This window comes from Dendrobates tinctorius, unplaced genomic scaffold, assembly GCF_039654945.1.
Source record: "Dendrobates tinctorius isolate UK_male_01 unplaced genomic scaffold, ASM3965494v1 ptg000048l, whole genome shotgun sequence".
Taxonomy (NCBI): Eukaryota; Metazoa; Chordata; class Amphibia; order Anura; family Dendrobatidae; genus Dendrobates; species Dendrobates tinctorius.
The window spans coordinates 4,312,267-4,336,227 of NW_027361716.1; positions in this window are offsets into that span (position 1 = coordinate 4,312,267).

Here is a 23,961-nt window from a genome sequence, read left to right on the forward strand (position 1 = left end):
ACCTTTCACAGGTTGCAATGCATGACACAACCATTCGGTGGCAACACTTAGACGCATATAATACATCATATTGTATCAAGAGATCATGTGGTTTTTAAAAGTAGTCTTGCAGCACACATTTTAGGATTCGTCGAGCTAAGAAAAAAAGGTACATCTGTACTTATATTGGATATGAAATGTTCTGAATCATCAATTTCTATATTATTTTAAAATTTGTTTCCATATGTGTCTCATGTGGTTTTAAGCTGCAAAAATGTAGAATCTGCTTTAGAACATGGAGAAATACAGGATTCCAAGATTCCATACTGAGTGTTGGAGATTTGAAGACCTGATACTATAAGACTGGGGCTATAACATTGCTCAGCCAAAGATCTCACTGTGCCACTGCCACAATGAAGCATCATCCAAGTAAAATGGAACACATCATAAAAACATTAAAATTATTTGGATTTTTTGCTTGAAACAAGATTGAGCTGTAAGTCCACCTACGAGCCCAAGTAGAATTGTTTCTGACTGCAAAGCAGACCTTATGAGACTGTTAAGGCAGATCACCTAGATTAATATACTGCTCCATGTAATGGCACCATATTACAGCTCCGGATCAGTTGTTCTGCAAATTCAAATTACACAATAATATTTTTGTATTTTGGCCAACAGGAGAGTTAAAAAATAGATCAGACTCAAAGCTATGAGTTATGAGAATTGTGCAATCTAATCCTACTTCTGAGTTGCGATTTTAGGCTGACTTGTTGGCAACTGTGCATCATCATTATCCTCCACTTATTCAGACATGAATTGACATTCCCCAACGTGGCTTTCTTCTGACCGTGGGTGCTCAAATGTTTATGCATCACTGCGCTCCACCTTATCATGACCCTTTAATGGTGCATGTTGAGAGGCCAGAATAATTACAAGGGAAAGTGAACAGTTCCTCAGACTGGCCAGATTTGGGGTCATATGTTTCCAGGGACTCTTGATGGGGGGAGGATTGAGGACCAGGTTGAGGATTGTGAGACCCAGCCTCTTGGCTACTGAGACTGGACCATGTGGAAGTCTTGGTGATGCTGCTTGATATTGGAGCCTTTGTCTGCCAACCAACCCACAACAGCCTCTTACTTGTCTGGGTTCGACAGTGTGTGTAGCGCGTAGACTGAATTTTGACAGGAAGTTAGAACAAGGTAAAGTCAACTTCTGATCTGTCATCCAGCCTTAGCGAGCACCACCACATCCATGTCCCCAATTTTTAACATCACCCTTTCCCATATTGAATGCGTTATGAAAAATAGTGACGTTTGCATACGTCAGCATGCTTTAAACCAGTCGCACAACTGCTAGATAAATATACGCTATTTAACCAGTAGCAGACTAATTTTCTTTTATATCGCCTTTATTTCACATGACAACAGTAGACTCAGGTCAATTACTGATAAATAGTGAAGTTTGTGTGTTATGATTGAGTCACCATAGGAGGCAAAAACAGAAATGCTAGCTAAGTCCAGGAAACCAGAGAAGTTGGCAGCTATCGGATTGCAGACCCCTGAACCTATCAACACAACTAGCAGTAGCCGTGGGGGGTTCCTACGATGCCCTAGACCCCTCGATCACAGCCGGAGAAATAGCTAGGCCTAAAGAAAGAAAGAGGGGAAAACTAAACTGCCCCAGAGCAGACCCCAAAGCAATAGGCAGCCCCCAACATATAATGACGGTGAAGCAAGATGAAAACACTAACACAGGCAGAAAGATAGACTGAGCAAAGACGAGGCCCAATCTAGCTAGATAGAAAAGGACAGGAAGGCTGCTGTCTGCAATCCGTGAAAAACCCTATGAAAATAAGAGCCAACAGACTGACAGTGAAAAAGGCCCTGAAGACGCTAGGCTTCAAAAAAGCTATGTCAGTACTCAGGAATATTCTGAAGACAGAGCTACAGGCAAAAGGAGATTCAGCTCACCCCAGCAGGGAATGGCAGAATCCAGAAAAGCAAAGGAAACAAAAACAAAACACTAATGCAAACAGGCAAAGCAGAAAAACTTAGCTTAGAGGAGCAGGAATCAGACTGGTGTCCTAGAAGTCCACAGAGAAATCACCCGCAGGGCAGAAGGGCGTCGGCAGCCTTATATCCAGTCCGTGACTCCACTCAGCCAGTCATCCTCATCAGGTTCAGGTGCCTGATAATCAGGCTCATTACCTTCCTTCACCAGAATAGGGAGTTCACCAGACCTCAGTGACGAAGGGGAAAATGAACTCACAACATTTGTGTATGTCAACAGGTTTTATGCCAGTCACACAACTGCTTGATAAATAAACGCTATTTAACCAATAGCTGACTAATTTTTTTTATATCGTCTTTAATACACACTAAAAGCAGACTTAGGTAAATTACTGGTAAATAGTGACATTTGCGTATGTCAGCAGGCTTTACGCCAGTTGCACATCTGCTAGATAAATATACGCTATTTAATCGATTGCAGAGTAATTTATTTTTATATCACGTATATTATTACACACGCAAATAGCAGACTCAGGTCAATTACTGGTAAATAGTGATGTTTGTGTATGTTAGCAGACTTTATGTCAGTCACACAACTGCTAGATAAATATACGCTATTTAGCCAATAGTAGACTAATTTTTTTTTATATCGTCTTTAATACACACCAACAGCAGACTTAGGTAAATTACTGCTAAATAGTGACAATTGCGTATGTCAGCAGGCTTTACGCCAGTCGCACAATTGCTAGATAAATATACACTATTTAACCAATATCAAAGTTATTTTTTATATCACCTTTATTACACACGCCAACAGCAGACTCAGGTCAATCACTGGTAAATAGTGACGTTTGCGTATGTGAGCAGGCTTTATGCAAGTCGCACATGTGACACCCCAGAGTCCGGTTGTCACAGTGACATTGCCTCCCTCTATGAGGTGAAGTCATGCTTGGAGGCAGAAGGGGACCCCCATGCCAGGTAACATAGATTAAATCACAATTTCTGCTGCAGGTCAGAAAAGGGAGCTGCCTTATAAATTCTGGCCAGCAGATGGGGTTGGTGAGTCAGCTAGAAGTGAGCTGAGGGGGTTGTCATGGAAACGAGAGCAGCTGTGAGCTGTGAGGAAAGGACAAGACAGTTAAACGTGAGGTAAAAAGATCTTTCTGGAAGATCCAGTGAGTTCAAAACAGGAAGCTGATCTGTGAGGAGCTGGTGAGGGAGAGCTGATCTGTGAAGACGGAAAGGACATGAGCAGAGACGGAGAGGCTCTGGGGAAGCTAAAACTGCGTATATCAGCCCCCAGTGTGAAGCGCTAACAGAGAGAAGAGGGACGTCAGAGTCCTTGGTGGTCAGGAGCTGTATGTTCTGATCGCCGAATCTGAAAGTACAGGGGACTGTAAATTCCTGTGCGACATTGAACACCTGAGGGCACGGCAGCGGATAAGGAGCCCAGGGCTGATGGTGAAACGGACGGTACCTGTGGAATAGGCACTGTTAGGCATCGGATTCCTGCAGCTACACAACATGAATCCAGAGCCTCACATGCTGCTCTGCAGCAAGTCATTCCTGAGGCTAAGTTCCTCTGCCGCTCCACAGCATGCTCACGAGATGATCTCCCATTGGAGGTCAGGAGTCACATACTCAGGTCCTTCTCCAGATCTGATTGGTCCATCTCAGAGATCTTGAAGGTCCCGGCAGCACACAGCTATAAAAGGCCCGCATGGCCGCTCGGCCATGCGCTAGTATAGACTCTTCTTGCTAGATGTGTGAATGGTTATGGATGTATGATTCTGGTGACTGACTTATTAAGATTCCCCTCCCTCTGATATTACGCATGTGGTTAGGGAACTATAGAAAGAGTCAGCGCCAGTCAGTGGCAAGCCATAGGCCACTGTGCACACCGCACCTCTACACTAGCATCCGGTGGTGTCACGTCTCTCACGGCACTATCGCATAGCGGCTGTGTCTGCCGCCGTGCTGCATTCAGCAGCACTTACCGGCATCCGCAGTTGCGACGCTGCACGGTAGGTCTAGACGGACACCGTCCCCTGTCTTGGACCCTGTCCTGTGACCTGATACTGTGCATGCAATTTCGCTGAGACCTGTGAGTCTAACAGGCTCAGTGTTTATGTTTATGTTTATGTTACAGCGCCTCTGTGAGTAAACAGAGTCCACTCTGCGCACATCGGGTGACGTCGAACCCGTGCGCATTATACCACCATATAGCGCGTCTGCCATTGTCTAGCAGCGGTTTTAAAACCTAATGCACGGTGGACCCCGAGCGGCGAACGCACTTTATTATTTATTTATTTAGTGCATTCCGCCATTCCTAACAGGCTCATGCTGACAGCCAAACAGGTTAGTGAAATCAGCACGCAATTGAGGGTCGCAGCTTAGTTACAAACAGCAGAGACCTGCACACAAAGCGCAGAAGGAAGGTCCAAAATCCCCAACTGGCAAGGTGGATCCCCTGAATGCCTCCAGGCGAGCCGGACTCATTCCATCACCTGTATGTGGTACTCTGGATTACAACCAATTACCAGTAAAAGGTAAAGAAACTGCACCTCTCTGTGTCCTCCTCTCATTTCTCTGTACCCCAATGTTCACAGCCATTTTGACTATTAATCTAACATCTTTGCCCTGGGACTATTGCTCTACCTGTGGAGAGCTATTTTCACCTCGGCTGCGCCACATCAACAGTCTCAGGGGAACAACACCGCAGCGCTGGTCACCTCTGACCAGAATACCACAGGTGGCGTCACGTATTTAATCATCTATTAACTTTATCTTCATTTTTACCACATCACCAACAACTTTTTCCCTTCCCCTTTCATCATTTTATTTAATGGACGCCCCAGGGCCACGGACCGGGTCGCCTCCGCCATGATACCATCCCCCGTTGAAGTCGACGGGCCCGGTAACGAGTACCCCAAGGCCCTGCTCCACTTGCGCGCGCCCCCACACCACCGCGCGTACGCCCCGGGCGCTCCACACAATTGCTAGATAAAATTGCTAGATAAATAAACACTACTTCAGCAATAGGCAAGGCATATTAGTTAGCTCTAAAAAATTATGTTTAGTAAATGTTGGTACTCATGAATATTATTTAGCTGTAAAAAATGTGGGTTAGTACATGCTTTCACTCTCCCTATGCTGACAATACGTTCTCACTATGCTGTTTCCGCATGCAATGTGCTCAAGATGGCGCCGGCAGATCTTAAATATCCCCCTATGATACTGTAAGACCAGCCAATCACAGTAATGCCACACCAAAGATGGCAGCGGCATTACTGTAAATGGCAAGCAAGCCTAGTATGTTAATTGGCTGCAAATAAAGCGCCAAACATGCAGTGCGGGTCACTCGAATATACTGAGGCAAATAGTTAATTACTCGTCGAATAGAAAATAGACCGACTAGCATACTATTCGGGCGAGTACTGAATAGTGCCTAATGTATTCGCTCATCACTAGTGATTATCTATGAATGTATGGTCACAAGGTTTTACTTTTACCTTCTGTGATGTATGTACAGATGTTGAGGAGTTTTACTTTTTCATTTTTAATAATAATAATCTTTATTTTTATATAGCGCTAACATATTCCGCAGCGCTTTACAGTTTGTACACATTATCATCACTGTCCCTGATGGGGCTCACAATCTAAATTTCAGTATGTCTTTGGAATGTGGGAGGAAACCCACACAAACACGGGGAGAACATACAAACTCGTTGCAGATGTTGTCCTTGGTGGGATTTGAACCCAGGACTCCAGCGCTGCAAGGATAATAATCTCAATAAGCAATGTCCAGACAACAGGTAAAAAAATCTTTTACTGGAGCAGTTGATGATGATGACTATAGGCTTCCACAGTTAGGCTAAGTTCACATTAGCGTTTCTGCAGACAGGGTATCATTTGCATGTTTACGCAGCATTTTTTATCCGCATCATCTTACACATGACGGCAATAAAATGCTGCGTGTGCATGCGTTTGTATGCTTTTTGCATGCGTTTGCTTTGTTTCTGCGCATGCGTTCGATATTTCCAATGCTTTTCCAGTAGAATTTCTCTCATGGGGTTTCTATATATAGACACACTGCACAGATGAAATCCTCGTCTTTTGCTGCTATATCCAGCTTCAAGATGGATCTTAGCTTGGAGAGCTTAATTATTAATCTGGATTTGCAATTGAAATTGGCTGTTGCCTTTGCTGTGGCTTGTGAAGAAGAAAGAAGAAGAGAAAGACAGAGAAGACGTCGCCGTTATTGGCAACACCCCATCTTAGAAGTCTGAAAGAGCCGTGGAGCCACTCATTGTACAGAGAGCTACGTAAAAACCTGCAAAAGTTTTTCAACTACACAAGGATGTTGGAACAGAGCTTCGATGACTTGCTGCAACGCGTCCAAGGATCCATCACTAAGCAGGACACACAACTACGTTGAGCAATTCCTGTGGAGGAACGTCTGTTGGTGACCGTGAGGTACGTAATTTTGAAAAACAAACACGTCTTTAGACGTGCCGGACGTAACATGTTGCATTTTTTGGTCTGCCCAAAGGCGTAAAAAAACCCGCATACATATGGTTGCACACGGAATGCGTCAAAACAACGCATTACAGTCTATGGGAATGCAGGCATGCGCATGGATATGAGTACACCTGCGTTTGCGTACGCATGCGTTTTAACAGTAAACATGTCTAGACATTGGCTTAAACCACCCCCTACACAAAGAAACATTGTTTGGGGGGTAGTGTATATACAGTAAAAGAAGGTGTTGGAACTGGCAGTCTGTTCACTACTCTACATCCTAGGATAAAGTTACAAAACTGCAAGGAGAAAAACAAGAATCATTGAAATGTGAATATAAAAATGTAATGTCTGACTGTACTTTTTTCTCAATTTATATTATGTACTAATGTCTCTTTTTTATTGCACCATGTCTTCATCAGATGAGTATATACCTGGGACTGGGGAACTGGCACAAGCTGTGAGAGAAGTGAGTACATTCCTTCCCGAATGATTGGTAAGTATTCGCTGTCACATATGCAAATGTGGCAAATTTATTTTTTTTCTTTTCAGACCCCATTGTCCACGGCAGCAGAGGAAGAGCAGGAGCAGGCAGTGCAAGTGCAGGCGGGGAGACAGCATGTAAGTATAGACTTACTGATTGTACTATTTTTTTTCCCTGACTTTTTTCTGGCCTGTTTTTCCTCTTCAATCTTGCTTCTTTTCTGCTTTGTTTTCTATCTTTTTCATTTCCAAATCTTTCAAAGATTAATGTTTTTCTTTTTTTTCTAGGCTCCACAACGGGATGAAGAACTCGCCCTGGACAATGAAGCCCTCATCCGTTTAGTTCAGGAGCGAGTCCCGTTGTAGGACAGCCGTGATCCACTGCACTCGGACAACGTGGTGATCCGGCGGCTCTGGAATAAAGTGGCTGCAGCGCTGATGGATGGCTGGGACAACGCCTCTCCACAGGTCCGCAAGGAATTTCGTAAGTATTTCAATGCTGTGTGATGCGGCAGTGACCTTGGCTGGGATCACACAACTTTGTGTGATGTTAGTAACTCCTGCGAAAATCTAGCATCACACATATTTGTGTTATCCCGGCCTACAGTGCATTGTCTCTTTTTTTTTTTCCACGTTGAGCAAAGACAGAACCCGTTGGCGCTTGATGAAGGACCGCTTCAACAGGGACCTGAGACAGGAGAACCGGGTTCCCAGTGGTGCTGCGGCAAGGACCTCAACAAAATACCGCTACCATCAGGTGTTGGCCTTCTTAAGACCGATCCTTGCGACCAGATCATAAGTATTTTGTTGTTGTATTGTATTGTGTTTTACACTGTGTTTTTCTATTCCACAGGAGTTGGGGCTTTGACTAGTGTAAATGCATGATACTAATGTTTTTCTTTTCTTTTCACAGCACCTGGAGCAGCACCCTGCATCCTGGAGTGTTCCTTCATCGAGCTGCCACGGACCCATCCCAGCTATCCAACAGCCAAGAAGCAGCTTGCGGGTCGGCAGCAAAGACAGCTGGAGACCAGGAAGCTGGTCCATCAGGTGTTCCCCTGTCCCAGGTCTCTGCCACTGGTTTTGCGGGCACTACCCGCCAGTGGCAGAAGGCCTCGGACAGGACCGTCATGCCCGAGTTCCTTCACTTGAGCTCGGTCTTTCAGAATGGCCTCAAAGTGGTTTCAAACTAATGGAAACATGCTTCCAGGCTGTCGACAGTCGCCTTCACCATCTGGAAGCCGACCTCAACAGACCAGCGCACCATTTCTTCACTCAAATTGAATGGGGCATGGCAGAACACCTTAGTCCTGAGCTCCAGCTGAATGTGATGCAGGCCTGCAACACTGCTTACAAGCAGGCTATGCAGCAAAGTCAGTACGTGCAGCAGTCAGTGGTGGCATTTCCAACTGTGCCACCACTTACTCGCTTCACCTCACTATCGACTTCTGCTGCATACCACTGCATGGCCACCTGCATTCAAAGCCATGCAGGACACCACTACGCCATCCCAAGGCCGAATGCAGCTGGACACTCCCCCGCCACCACTATGCCAAGCGCTGCTCCTGCTTGGACCTCCACCACCACCGCCAGCATCACCCTTGCATGGACTGCTACCACCACTGCCACCACCGAGCAGCAACAGCAGCTGGGGGACCCAGATTCGTTATTCACCACCTCGGACCCTGGCAGGACCTCCAACACCACCAGCAGGCCGCAGCAGCTGGAGGATCCTGCTAGGGGGTCCCCCAGCTCCAGAATGTAACCCAGCTCCAGGAGGTCACTGACCTCAAGGACGTCCACCAGCTCCAGGGGTTCCTCCAGCACCAGGTGCTCCAGGCAGGACACAAGGCCGACAGGCCACAGAAGAAGCCATAAAAGTGGCCACAAAAAAAGACTCTTACACTCCCTCCCCCCACACCTCCCACTGTGTCTGACCTGCCCCATGCCTCAAGTCCCATCCCTGAGCTCCCTTCCCCCACTACTTTCGTCGCCCCTTCCCCTAGAACCCCTTCCTCGACTTTAAGCCATTGCTTATGCCTCCACACCCCCAAGTTGCCACCATCTTCCCACAAACGTCGCTCCCAGTAATTTTTTTTTTGTTTTAAATAAATGTCATTTGGTTTTCCCCTAATACTGTTTGGTTTATTGTGTCTTTCGCCGCCTACACACACTGCGCCGTACACTTTGTGTATTTGCCACCACATAGCTCCAGTACTGACACATGTTTCTTGTGTCAGTTCTGGAGTTATGTGTTGTCAAAAATACAAATATATGACTTGTATTTTCACCACCAGTCTCTTCAGTCTGCTAATATTGGTCAGACTGAATAGAGGATGGTGGTGAGTGCAAGACATATCTATTCTCACCTTGCCAGGTATCATAAAGAGTGAATTGAGGATGGTGTGTTTTGGCCATCATCATTTCACTCTTTGTGACACAAGGCCAGGGGATTATAGATATACCTTGTAATTAACCACATCATCTATTCAGTCTATGGTGAATACACTGAAGAGATGATGGAGAAAATGCACATCATATCTACAATACCCTGGACTGGTATCATAACTATTTAGCACACCTGGCCTGGTGAGTATACCTATGAGTTGTCATCTGCAGCGTCGCTTCAGTCTGCATTATCTATTGCACACAGACTGGAGAGATGCTGGAGGATAACTCATATGTGCATTCACCTGCCCAGTTGCCATAAAATTCTGAATGATGCGTTCTTTTGGGCATCCTCACTTCAGCATGACACCAGGCCAGGGGATAGTAGAAGTTGTATAAACCTTTATCATCTCTCCAGTCTGCATGCATACTGAATCGACAGTGGAAATACTACAATTAATATTTGTACTCACATGGCCAGGTGTCATAAAGAGCGAAGGATGCTATTGCATCCCAAAATCACTATTTGTAATATCAGGCCAGGTGATATAAATATTAGTTGTATTATCTCCACCATCGTTGCAATCTGCCTTATTGAACACAGACTGGAGAAGTGATGAAGGTCGTACAACTTTTGTATCTAGACTCACCTGGTCAGGAGTCCTAGTAAAGTCAGGATGCACAAAACACAGCATCCTGAATTCACTGGACACCTCGGCAGGTGATTATTGTATTGGTGTGTATAAAGACAGAGTGCACTCAGTACAGGTATCAAAACAGGTTTTTTATTTACATACACACAAGAAATTTTTTTCACACCATTTGATCTTGCCATGCCACACGTCCTATATCAGAGATAAAGTATGTAGCAAATTGGTCCCTCCTTTGGACAACTTCAACTGATGACCTGAAAAGGTGCTGAGTGAAATCAGGCAATGGGTTGGCAGCTAGTTCATCTAGTTCAAAGTTAGGGTGCTCTTTAGCCATAACAAAATTGTGAAGAACCACACACGCTTTCACCACCTCATCCACTGTTTACAGTTTAAGATTAATGGCTGTGCAGAGAATGCACCATCTGGACACAAGAATCCCAAAGGCACACTCTACAGTTCTTCGTGCCCTTGTGAGTCTGTAATTAAATATTTTTCACATGTGGTCCAAGTCCCGGTTGGATTAGGGTTTCAGCAGGTTTTGGCACATTTGAAAGGCCTCATCACCAACCATTACAAATGTCAGTGGTAGACCTTCGGTGTGGGGAAGAGGTCGTGGCAGGGGGAAATTAAAATGGTTGCCATACAACCTACGGCCCATGTTGAGTTCTTAAAAGTCTGGGTTATTGCCCCGGCCAAATGCCCCAATGTCCACCGCAACAAACCAACAGTCTGCATCCGCAATGGCCATGAGTAGAGTTGAGCGAAACGGGTCGGTCAGATTCAAAAGTCGCCTACTTCCGCCAAAGTTGAGTTTCGTGAAACCCGACCATAGCGTGAGGTCGGCCATGCGGTCGCCGACCCGAGCGCCAAAGTCGCGTTTCTTATAATGCTTTCAGGTCCTTTTTCTTTGCCAATGAGCAAGGATGCACACTGTGGGCAACGCGATGACATGGGCAGTGGCCACCACCATCTTAGAGAAGGGCATTGCAGTGATTGGCTTGCTTTGTGTGGCGTCACAGTGGCTATAAAAGCCCTGACCACCGACCGCCATTTTACTTCTGCTGATGTTAGCATAGGAAGAGGTTACTGCCACTGTTTCTCAATAGGGAGAGTGTTAGGCAGGAAAGAAAACAGATAGGCATTAAAGAAAAAACATTCTGTGCTTCTGCTGATAGCAATTGTGCTGCACAGTTAGTGTGCAGTGACAGGGAAGGATTTTTTGTGTGCAGCAGCGCTGGTTATTAGGCTGCCTGATAGCTGCATTGCTATGTGCACACTGCTGTGCAGACAGCTTTTTACACAGCACTCATACTTTTATTCTTTTTTTCTGCGCAGTTACCGAGCGTTCATTTTTTCCCACACCGTCTAGAGCTGTACGCTCCTCACACACTACCATGTACCGGCTGGTGTCACCGACAAATACATGCTATCTGTGTGTGACTCCGGAAATAAATATATGGAGATTTATATTTTCCATACACCATATAGAGTTGTCCGCTTCTGATACAGTACCGTATATCTGCTGTTTGGATTACGGTCAAATACATACTGAGACAGCGTGTGTGTGTGACTCTGGAAATAAATATACAGAGATTTACATTTTTCCATACACCGTATAGAGCTGTACACTCCTCAAACACTACCGTGTACCGGCTGGTATCATGGACAAATACATGCTATCTCTGTGTGACTCCGGAAATAAATATAGGGAGATTTACATTTTTATATACACCGTATAGAGCTGTCCGCTTCTGATACAGTACTGTATGTCTGCTGTTTGGAATAACGGTCAAATCCATACTGAGACAGTGTGTGTGACTCCGGAAATAAATATATGAAGATTTACATTTTCCATACACCGTAGAGAGCTGTCTGCTTCTGATACAGTACCGTATATGTGCTGTTTGGATTACCGTCAAATCCATACTGAGACAGCGTGTGTGTGTGACTCCGGAAATAAATATACGGAGATTTACATTTCCCCCTACACCATATTCAGCTGTCTGCTTCTGATACAGTACCGTATATGTGCTGTTTGGATTACGGTCAAAGCCATACTGAGACAGCGTGTGTGACTCCGAAAATAAATATACGGAGATTTACATTTTTCCACACTCCGTATAAAGCTGTCCGCTTCTGATACAGTATTGTATATCTGCTGGTTGGATTACGGTCAAATACATACCGGGAGGGCATCTGTGACTAAGGAAATATATAGGGAGATTTAAATTTTTCCTTACACCGTGTACAGCTGTACGTTTCTGATACAATACCGTATATCTGCTGGTTGGATTACGGTCAAATACATACTGGGAGAGCGTCTGTGACTAAGGAAATATATACGGAGATTTAAATATTTCACTACACCTTATACAGCTGTACGCTCCTCATATAGTACCATATATCTGCTGGTATTTTTGGCACATTTTCCCAAACATGAGGAATTATGGTGGAAGAGGCCATGGACGTGGGCGGGGGGGCAGCTGGTACTGATGGTGGTGGTGGTGCATCTGCTGGTTATGCAAAAAGCACAATAGCAGCTAAGGCAGGAGATGTTGAGCCTGCGTCATCGTCTGGCTCAAGAAGGCCTGTAAGGTTCCCTTTTCTGGGAGTAGGTAAACCGCTTTTAAAGTTGGATCATCAGAAACAGGCTTTGGCTTACATTGCCGAAACAGCCTCCAGCTCTATCGCCTCCTCTTCCGAAGTTTCAAAAACTGCAAGCACTGAGTCATCATTGCAGGCTTCTGGTCAGGAACAACACCTTTCCTTGTGTCCTTCACCCCCACCAAAAGTGAAGGATGCAGCAGGCCACACTTCAGATTACTCCATGGAGCTCTTTTCACATGCCATGCCTGAGTTATCAAGTCAAATCCTGAATTCCCCAGTCCAAGATGAATCTGACATGGAGTGCACTGATGCACAGCCACTGCTAGATGATTCTGCTGGTACATTGACCCAGAGCACTACATTGCCCTCGCAGTCTACTGAGCCCGAATGTGACCCTGATGAAACTCAGATGCTCCTTCCCGCATACTATACCATCTTACACGGTGACACAGAGGAAGGTGCAGATGAAATTGAAGAGGAGATGATGGATGACCCAGTTGTTGATCCGGATTGGCATCCATTGGGGGAAGAGGGTGCCGCTGGCAATAGCTCAGAAGAGGAGAAGGATCCGCAGCAAGCATCGTCATCGCAGCAGCGGTTATCTGGCAGGCCCGTAGCTGTCCAAAAACATGGTAAAAAACAAAAAGAGTTGCAGGACAGCTTGACCAGATGGTCAAATTAGCACAGCGTGCAAGCCCTGAAAATTTATACCATAGTAGGAAGAGTGCAGTGTGGCACTTTTTTGATCAAAATCCTATTGATGAGGCAAAAGTTATCTGTAAGAAGTGCGGAAGGACCTTTAGCCGAGGGAAAAATCTCTGAAATTTGAATACCAGTTGCATGCTTAGACATTTAACCACCATGCACTTGCAAGCGTGAATGGACTACAAAACCTCAGGTAGCACATGTGCACCTGCTCCAACTGAAGGTAGCCAGCAATGCTCCATTGCTTCCCCCACTGTAAGCCCACCGGTAAGCACACCACCAGCAAGAAATGTTGAGGTGTCGTCGCAAGGCCAAAGCAGTCAGGGAATCACAATGTTTTTGCAACGAAAGACTGAATCTAGGCCATCACCACAACCACCATCACCAACCCGCTGTCATTCTGTCAGGTCCACCGCTAGTTCCCCCATATGCAGCTCTCAAGTCCAGATCATCCTACCAGACACTCTGAGTAGGACAAGAAAGTACTCATCCCCTCATCCGCGTACACTGGCTTTGAACGTCTACATTGCCCAACTGATCTCATTAGAGATGATGCCCTTCCATTTGGTTGAAAGCGAAGCGTTCTGAGAGCTGATGGCATACGCTGTCCCACGCTATGACCTACCCAGTCGGCACTTCTTTTCTCGAAAAGCCATCCCTGTCCTCCACCTGCATGTGAAAGACTGCATTGTCCATGCACTCAAACAATCAGTGAGTGGAAAGGTGCACCTCACAACAGATGCATGGGCCAGTAGGCATGGCCAGGGCCATTACGTGTCCATCACTGCGCACTGGGTTAATGTGGTGGATGCAGGGTCCACAGGGGACAGCGGCGGTGGGACAGTGATGCCTATTCCACGGTATAGGAAACAGTTGGCTGTAGGCGTTCGACCCTCCTCCTCCAGAAGCGAAAGCTCGTCGACAGAGCGCAGTCGCACGAGCACTCCATCCGCAGCTGCCAGTGTTGCACATGAGGTGTCCCACTATCGAACAGGTAGTGGTAAGCGTCAGCAGGCTGTTTTAAAGATGATGTCTTTGGGCGACAACAGACACACCGCGGAGGCACTGGCCGACTACTTGCAGTGAGAGACTGAGTCATGGCTGGGCAGTCTACATCTTGAGCCAGGCAAGGTAGTCAGTGATAACGGCCGTAATTTTGTGGCAGCCATAGCCCTTGCAAAACTTAGTCACATACCTTGCCTGGCTCACACCTTGAACCTGGTGGTGCAGTGCTTCCTAAATAATTATCCGGAGTTAACAGCCCTGCTCCATAAGGTGCAATGACTGTGCTCGCACATCCGTCGCTCGTCCGTAGACTCCAGTCGTATGCAGAGGCTGCAGCGATCGCTCCACCTCCCCAAGCACCGCCTAATCATAGACGTTGCAACAAGATGGAACTCCACCATGCACATGATTGAGAGGCTGTGCGAACAGAGGCAGGCTGTAATGCATTTGTGGGAGGATACATGAGCAGGCAGTTTGAGGGCAGACATGGAGTTGTCGGGTGTGCAGTGGTCAAAGCTGAAAGACCTCTGTAATGTCCTTCAGTGTTTTGAGGAATGCACACGGCTGGTAAGCACAGACGATGCCATCATAAGCATCCCACTCATGCAAACTATGACGCACAATAAGGATCAGACATCTGCAGTGGAGGAGGAAGAGGAGGAGGAGGAGGAGGGAAGCCTTGATGACAGTCAGTCATAGTCTGCTCAGGGAACTGTACTGGACGAGGTGGAGGAAGAAGAGGAAGAGGAGGAGGATGAGGATGAGGGGGATGACTATTTTGGGAAGGAGGATGCTTCTCGGGGGGACAAGAGAAAATGTTGGCTTGCCAAGGTCAGGTACAGGGTTTGTGCATGACTGGAGGGATGTGGATTTGGCAGAAAGTGCTCCTCCACCCACCACTGTCAGTGCATCATTGACACCTGGAACATTGGTCCACATGTGTGATTATCTCTTGCGGATCCTAAAAAGGGACAAAATTATGAAGGATGACAACTACTGTTTGGTCAGCATCCTCGATCCACTCTATAAAGGCAAATTACAGAACATCATGCCACAGGAGAACCTAGAGCTAATATTGGCTAACAAACAAGCAACTCTGGCAAACCGTTTGTTAGAGGCATTCCCAGCACACAGCAGCGGTGCAGGTTCTACCACGAGCCGTACTGGGCAACATGGAAGAGGTGTTCGTGGTGCACACAGCCGAACTGGTGTTGGAGACAGGGGTTTCATGACCATGTTGTGGACTGATTTCTGGAGGACCGCTCACACGACTGTTAATACTGAATCGATTGCAACAGACAGGAGACAGCAGTTGTCAACTATGGTTCAAAATTACCTCTCCTCCCCTATCGATGTTCTCCCTCACAGTTCATTCCCCTTTGACTACTGGGCCTCTAAACTGGACACCTGGCCTGAATTGGCACAATATGCCTTACAGGAGCTTGCTTGCCCTGCTGGTAGTGTGCTACCAGAAAGAGTCTTCAGTGCTGTTGGATCAATCCTGACAGAAAGAAGAACCCAGGTGTCGACCCAAAATGTTGGTGATCTCACTTTCATTAAAATGAACCATGCCTGGGTTTCAAAGGATTTTGTCCCACCTTCCCCTGATGACACATAGGTTGCCAGCAAAGTGGCTCACTTTGTCCTCCTCTTCCTCTGACTTCTGCAATTCCTCCATTTGCAGCTGCTGAACGTCCAGCCTAAACCTCAACATATGCCAGTTTTTCCACCTCCCTAACTGGGCTGTCCCCAGCCCGCCCACAACTTTAGCAAAATAACCACCAGTTTTCAATGCGTAACTATTATGATAAAGTAAATAAAGATTGACAAGCTTAAGTAATAAGAATTGATGTCGTTGGCATTGAAATGGGCACTGTAGGTGTGTTTACTGTCCTCCATTCCCTGACGACTTTGCTTCCCCATTGTCTTGCATTGAGTTTCGTGTTTCAGTCGGACCTCCGACTTTTCCCGATAGTCGGCCGATTTTGTTCGGCTCGACTTTTGAGAAAGTCCCTAAAAAGGCAAAGTCGCTCATCTCTAGCCATGAGTACTGTAGAAAAGTACTTTTTATAGTTATATTACTCTTCAATCTACTTCTTGCTGGTTTAGTTATCCTGATGTGTTTCCCACCCACCGCTCCCAAACAGTTGGGGAAATTGCAGACTGTCAAGAATTGTTCAGCTATTTCAATCCACTTTTCCACGGTGGGCAGTGGCATAAATTCTGGACAGAGAATGTCCCACAAAGCTCGGCAGGTGTCCGCAACTATTCCCGACAAGGTTGAGATTCCAAGTCGGTACTGGAAGTGGAGTGATGACAGACTCTCTCCAGTAGCCAGGAATCTGCCAGAGAAAGTAAAAAATTAATATTTATGTCTAGGGTTTTGCAAAACACTGAAATGAAAAAAATATTAGTACATGGCATACAATAATTCTGCAGTCTTTTGTTTACTACATGGCAGAACAATAATTATGCAGGCTTTGGATTAGTACATGGCAGAACAAAACTAATTATGCAGGCATTGTTTTTTAAATATTATGTACCGTGATGTGACCAGGAGCCGTTCCTCAGGAGGAATCGCTCGACGGAGCTGTGTGTCCTGTCTCCTGATGGCTCCTTGAACACGACCAAGCAAATCCATGAAGCTTTCATGGGACATCCGGGTATAGTCAATAAATTTTGCCGAGTTTGCCTGGAGCTCGCTGTAGAGGTTGTGGTACGCTCCACGGCTCTCCCGGACTTCAATAATCGGATATCTCCAAAAACACCGCTGCTGCCATCTTCGCTGTCTCTCTGCCTTTCTTGCTGGCAAGCAAATGCAAAAGCCTGAGAGAGCACGATGTCCAGATCCAAGTTGAAGCGAAAACTCTCCCAACGCAGATCCATGGTGACACAGGAAACAGCAGCAAAATCTGAAGAATTCAGCTGTAATAACAGGGTCTATATAAAGAATTCCCATGACACACGCCCACTGGTGTCCCATTGGTGAAGTCTGTTTCAAGGATTTTCCTCCTGTGAAATGTGACACCTAGAGAATGCACGAGCATAAAAATGCAAATGCATGCAAAAATGCATGCAAACGCTGCGTTTTTTGTTGTCATGTTGATGCGGATAAAAACACTGCGTTTGCTTGCGTTTTTGCATGTGTATGCGCTTGCGCACGATATGCTGCGCACAAAGACGCAAATGAGAAACTTGCCTTACACCCCGTCTTTCCTCCTCAGAAACTTGAGGTTGACGACTCTGGGAAGATTCATTTCCACTCGTCTGCTCCTGCTGTTCCGCACTGGAAGGTACCTGTAAAGAAAATACATGATTTACCACATGTATGGTATTGCCAGTCAATACATACCAATCAGTATATCAAATGTGATTGCATAATTGGTGTCATGTCCACTCTCGGAAGCTTCACTGGAGTACATGTTGAAATAGCAAGCAGCAGTCAAGTGAAACACTACAGAAAAGAACAGAGAAGAAAAATTAAACTTGTTAAAAGCCAAAGCCAAAAAAAACCCACAATGGACACCAATACTTACATTACAGGCAGTAGTCCAAAAGCACAGCAGTCAGGCAGCACAGAACAGGGACAGCAGCACAGCACCAGGACGTCAGCACCAGGAAGGTAGCACCAGGACAGAAGCACCAGGAAGGCAGCACCAGGACGGTAGCACCAGGAAGGCAATACCAGTACGGCAGCACCAGGACGGCAGCACCAGGATGGCAGCACAGACTGCAAAAACAGACAGACATTTTTAAAGCTTCTATACTTACATCTGAAGTCTTCTACTTGCATCCAGAGTCTTGAGAGTAATGAACTTGCTGTGTCCTCACCCCCTTTTATACCCCTTTGCTTTAGGAGTGGCTGAAACCAGTTCCTGGACATGCTCAGTCTGAAGTACGCATTCGTATTGAACGCATGCGTACGCATGTCCTTGCGTAACAATGCGTTCCGCTAGACAGTAATGCATTCTTTTGACACACTCAATCAACAATCATCTGCATGCGCATGGCTGCACATAATTGACACCTCAAAAATTGCAACATGCTGTGTTCGCTGCACACCACGAAACGACGCATGCGTACTAGTGTTGAGCATTCCAATACCTCAAATATCGGGTGTCGGCCTATATTCGCGGTATCGGAATTCCGATACTAAGTTCCGATACTTTTTGCATATCGAATACCGGAATCAGAAGTTCCCATAATGCTATGAGCCAGTTTGATTTGATTCAGCCAATGAGGAATCCTCTGAAGTGTGGGCACATCCTGTTAGACATATAGGCATGTTAACTAATGGCATGGCTGTGATTGGCTGCTGAAATGAAGTCATGATGCACTATAAAAGCCACCGCCGCCATTTTGGGTTCACTCTGCTGTGAATTCAGTTAGGGACAGGCTGCTGTTCAAGACTCTGAGGGACAGTTAGAGATAGCGATTTGCTATATAATATTGTGCTTTACCCAGGTTACATTATCAACCACTGTAGCTTTCTTTTGCCTTGCAGCGCTGTTCACAGCTGTCTGCAAGGTCTGTGTGAGTGCAGCTCACACTGTGTATTGTGTCCTGCAGCCACCTCTGGTTGTAGGCCGCTCAGCGTGCGCCACTGCCTCATACATATTTATTTTTGTTTTATTGCTGCTCATTTTTCATTAATTCTCCTATTAGTGTGCATCCATCCGTATCCATCTACATTGGTTGCAAACACTATATATGAGTAGACAGCGGAGTGTTGTGAGTTCATTCTCTGGTTCACCAGTTGTGAATTCTCCTTCCAGACTCCCTCTGCTGGTAACAGGAGGTAGTGAAGCTGATTTGATCAGTGGAGATCTGCCACCTGAGAATGAGGATGACGATTGGACCTCAGGAGTCTCAGATTGGATTAAGACAGCCGACGCCCTATTCAGTTGCTGGTGATTCCTTCTGGCTTGTCAGCTCTTGGTTTTCAGCTATGTTCCAGTCATCTAAAGCTAAGTTTTCCTGCTAATGTTCACACTTGATTTTGTTGGTCTATTCAGTTTTTTGTGTGGTCAGCCAGCCCCAGCTGGGGGCTGTGCTGAATTTCCACTCTTATTTATCAGTGTTTTGCCAATTTTCTTTTTGTCCCTTACTAGTTTGGTCTCTTTTTGCTCTGTCTCAGAATATTTCAGAGTGCTGATATAGTGGGAGAAGTCTAGTGACTTCAGGGTTAATTTTGCAATCAGAAGTGTTGGACTTTATTTTTGTAGGGTTTTTTGCAGGTTGCAGACAGTGTCTTTCCTTTCCTTTCCTTTCTAGTTAGTTTGGGCCCCATCGTTTGCTCAGCCAATTTTCCTGCCTGTGTTTGTGCATTCATCTTGTTTCACCGTCAATACATGTGTGGGGACTATCTATTCCTTTGGGGACTGCTCTGGGGCAGTTAGTTTTCCCCTTTTCATGCTTCAGGCTTATTTAGTCCTCCGGCCGTGACGAAGCGTCTAGGAACATCGTAGGTACTCTCCACGGCTGCTGCTAGTTGTGTGGTAGGATCAGGGATCTGCAATCTGCATGGTTACCAACCTCTCTGGTTTTCTGTGACTTAGCTTGTTTTGCTTTTTTCTCCTCGGTGACCCATTCATAACAGATTCACCAGTCATACCGCAAATTCTAGGGTACTCAAAAGCAGGAAAAAGTTGTTAAAAAAAAAGTGTCAAAATTTTATTTTTATATTTTTTCCTCTTTTTCTCTGGGGTCATAGGAGGATTTTTTTTTCTTTTTCCTAATGGAGATTAAGCAATTGTCTGATCGTGTGGAGCAGCTGGCTGCTGAAGTGCAGGGAATTTCCACCTACCTCATTCAGTCACATGCTGCTGAACCTAAGATCTCTACTCCTGATGTGTTTTCTGGGGATCGGTCTAAATTTCTGAATTTTAAGAATAATTGTAAATTATTTCTGCCCTTGAAGCCTAACTCATCGGGGAGCTCTGTGCAGCAGGTTAAAATTGTCATCTCCTTGCTGCGCGGCGATCCCCAGGATTGGGATTTTTCTCTGACACCTGAAAATCCTATTCTGACTAATGTGGATGCATTTTTTCAAGCCTTGGGGTTGTTGTATGATGAACCTAATGCTGTTGATCAAGCTGAGAGAACCCTGTTGGCATTAAACCAGGGTCAGGATTCTGCAGAGTTATACTGTCAAAAATTCCGAAAGTGGGTGGTCCTTACTACATGGAATGATAGTGCATTGGCAGCTCTCTTACAGAAGGGTTTATCAGAGACCGTAAAAGATGTTATGGTGGGATTTCCTGTTCCCTCTGGTCTGGATGATTGTATGTCATTAGCCATTCAAGTTGATCGGCGTTTACGTGGACGTAAAACTACACGGGAGGCGCTGCCACCTTTTGAACAAACGTCTGAACCTATGCAATGTGATGGGGTTTTGTCTAGGGCGCAATGTCAGGAGTTTAGAAGGCGTAATAAGCTGTGTTTTTTCTGTGGAGACGTCTCTCGTACTATTTCTGTCTGCCCAAAATGAGAGAAGCTTTTTGCACACTCATTTGCTGTGGACAGTATACAACCTAAGTTTCTTTGGCAATTACTCTGATCTGCTCCTTATCCACGTTTTCCACGAAGGCTTTTGTGGATTCAGTAGCAGGGTTGAATCTGATGGATTTGGACTTTGCTAAACGTTGTGGTTTTTCCATGACGCCTTTGCGGACGCCTATTCCTTTGAGGGGTATTGATGCTGCACCTTTGGCGGAGAATAAACCTCAGTTTTGTACCCAGGTGACAATGCGAGTTGCCCCAGACCACCAAGAAAATTCTAAATTTTTGGTGCTGCATAATTTGCATGATACTATTGTTCTGGGTTTTCCTTGGTTGCAAACTCATAATCCAGTTTTGGATTGGAAATCTGGGTCTGTGGTGAGTTGGGGTTGTCAGTGTGTTCTTAGGGACGCTCCTGTTTTCTCCACCTCTCCTCAGTCATGATATTCCTGATTATCTAGTCGATTTTTCTGATGTATTTAGTGAGAGCAAGTCTGCGTCTTTGCCTCCTCATAGGAGTTATGACTGTGCAATTGAGTTGATGCCTGGGTGTAAATTTCCCAAGGGTCGGTTTTTCAACTTATCAGTACCCGAACATGATGCTATGCGATCCTATATTAAGGAGTCATTGAAGAAGGGTCATATTACAGTGTCCAGTGTCCACAAGTGTCTGCAGAAATTCAAAATCTCCCTTATCCTGCAGTCACTTTTTTCACACCTGTGCCATCGAGCCTGTGACATAGCACTCTGATATTCAGTGGGCCTCACACAATCCAAGTGTCCAGTGTCCACAAGTGTCTGCAGAAAATCTAAATCTCCCCTGTCCTATAGACACCTTGTACCTTGTTTTACATTACTATATAGTTTGTTGGATTTTGTCTACATTTCTACCAAAAATGAGGAAGGCTGTTGGAAGAGGCCGTGGAATTGGGCGGGGGTTGGCAGCTGGTAATGATGGTGTTGGTGGTGGATCTGATGGTAGTGGCAAAAGCAAAATAGGACCGAATGCAGGAGGTGTTGAGCCTGCGTCATCGTCTGGCTCCATAAGGCTTTGAAGGCTTAGTTTTCTAGGAGTTGGCAAACCGATTTTAACGCCAGAGCATCAGGAAAAAGTTTTGTCTTACATTGCTGACTCAGCCTCCAGCTCTATCGCCTCCTCTTCTGAAGTTGTAAAAAGTAAAAGCACTGGTCGTCATTGGAGGCTCATGTTCATGAACCACACCTTTCCTTGTGTCCTTCACCCCAACCAAGATTGAAGGATGACGCAGGCCATACCACTGATTACTCCATGGAGCTGTTTTCAAATACCATGCCTGGATTATCAAGTGAAATGGTGAATTACCCAGGCCAAGATGAATCTGACATGGAGTGCACTGATGCACAGCCGCTGATAAATGATTCTGCTGGTACATTCACTCAGAGCACTACATTGTCCTCGCAGTGTACAGAGCCAGATTCTGACCCTGATGAGACTCAGGTGCCCCTTCTCGCACACTATACCACCATACACGGTGACACAGAGGAAGGTGCACATGACATTGAAGAGGAGTTGATGGATGACCCAGTTGTTGACCCAGATTGGCATCCATTGGGGGAAGAGGGTGCTGCTTCCAATAGCTCAGATGAGGAGCATCCACAGCAGACATCGACATCGCAACAGCTGTTATCTGGCAGGCCCGGAGCACTCCAAAGACAGGTTCCAAAAATCAAAAGAGTTGCTGGACAGCTTGTCCAGTGGGTCAAAACATCACAGCGTGCTAGGCCGCAAAATGTCTGCCAAAGTAGGAAGAGTGCAGTGTGGCACTTTTTTGAACAAAATCCTCATGATCAGGCCAAGGTTATCTATAAGAAGTGCGCAAAGACCTTTAGCCGAGGGAAAAATCTGAAAAATTTGAATACCAGTTGCATGATTAGACATTTAACCAGCATGCACTTGCAAGCGTGGACACAACACCAAACCTCAAGTGCCACATGTGCAACTGATCACAAAGAAGGTAGTCAGCAACGCTACATTGTTTCCCCCACTGTAAGCCCACCGGTTTGCACAGCAGCAAATGTTGAGATGTCGTTGCAAGGCCACAGCAGTCAGGGAATCCCACTGTTATATCAACAAAATACTGAATCTAGGCCATCAGAAAGAACACCAACTCCATCACCATCATCAACCCTCTCTCAGTCCGCCCTGTCCACCGCTACTTCCACCATATGCAGCTCTCAAGTCCAGCTCACCCTCCCAGACACTATGGGTAGGTCAAGAAAATACTCAGTCTCTCATCCGCGTACACTGGGTTTGAACGCCCACATTGCCAAACTAATCTCATTTGAGATGATGCCCTATCGGTTGGTGGAAAGCGCAGCTTTCCGCGAACTCATGGCCTATGCAGTACCACGCTATGACCTACCCAGTCGCCACTTCTTCTCTCGCAAAGCCATCCCAGCCCTCCACCATCATGTGAAAGACCGCATTGTCCATGCACTCAAGCAGTCAGTGAGTGGAAAGGTGCACCTCACAACTGATGCATGGTCCAGTTGGCATGGCCAGGGCCGTTACGTGTCCATCACTGCGCACTGGGTTAATGTGGTGGATGCAGGGTCCACAGGGGACAGCGGTGGTGGGACAGTGCTGCCTAGCCCACGGTATAGGAAACAGTTGGCTGTAGGCGTTCCACCCTCCTCCTCCTCCTCCTCCTCCAGAAGCGAAAGCTCGTCCACAGAGCGCAGTCGTACGAGCACTCTATCTGCAGCTGCCACTGTTGCACACGATGTGTCCCCCTATCGAGCAGCTAGTGGAAAGCGTCAGCAGGCTGTGTTGCAGATGATGTGTTTGGGCGACAGACACACTGCCGAGGTGCTGGCCGAGTACTTGAAGCGACAAACTGAGTCATGGCTGGGCAGTGTACATCTTGAGGCAGGCAAGGTAGTTAGTGATAACGGCCGTAATTTTGTGGCAGCCATAGCCCTTTCAAAACTCAGCCACATACCTTTCTTGGCTCACACCTTGAACCTGGTGGTGCAGTGCTTCCTCAAAAATTATCCGGAGTTAACAGCCCTGCTCCATAAGGTGCGAAGACTGTGCGCGCACATCCGCCTGTTCGCCTGTACACTCCGTT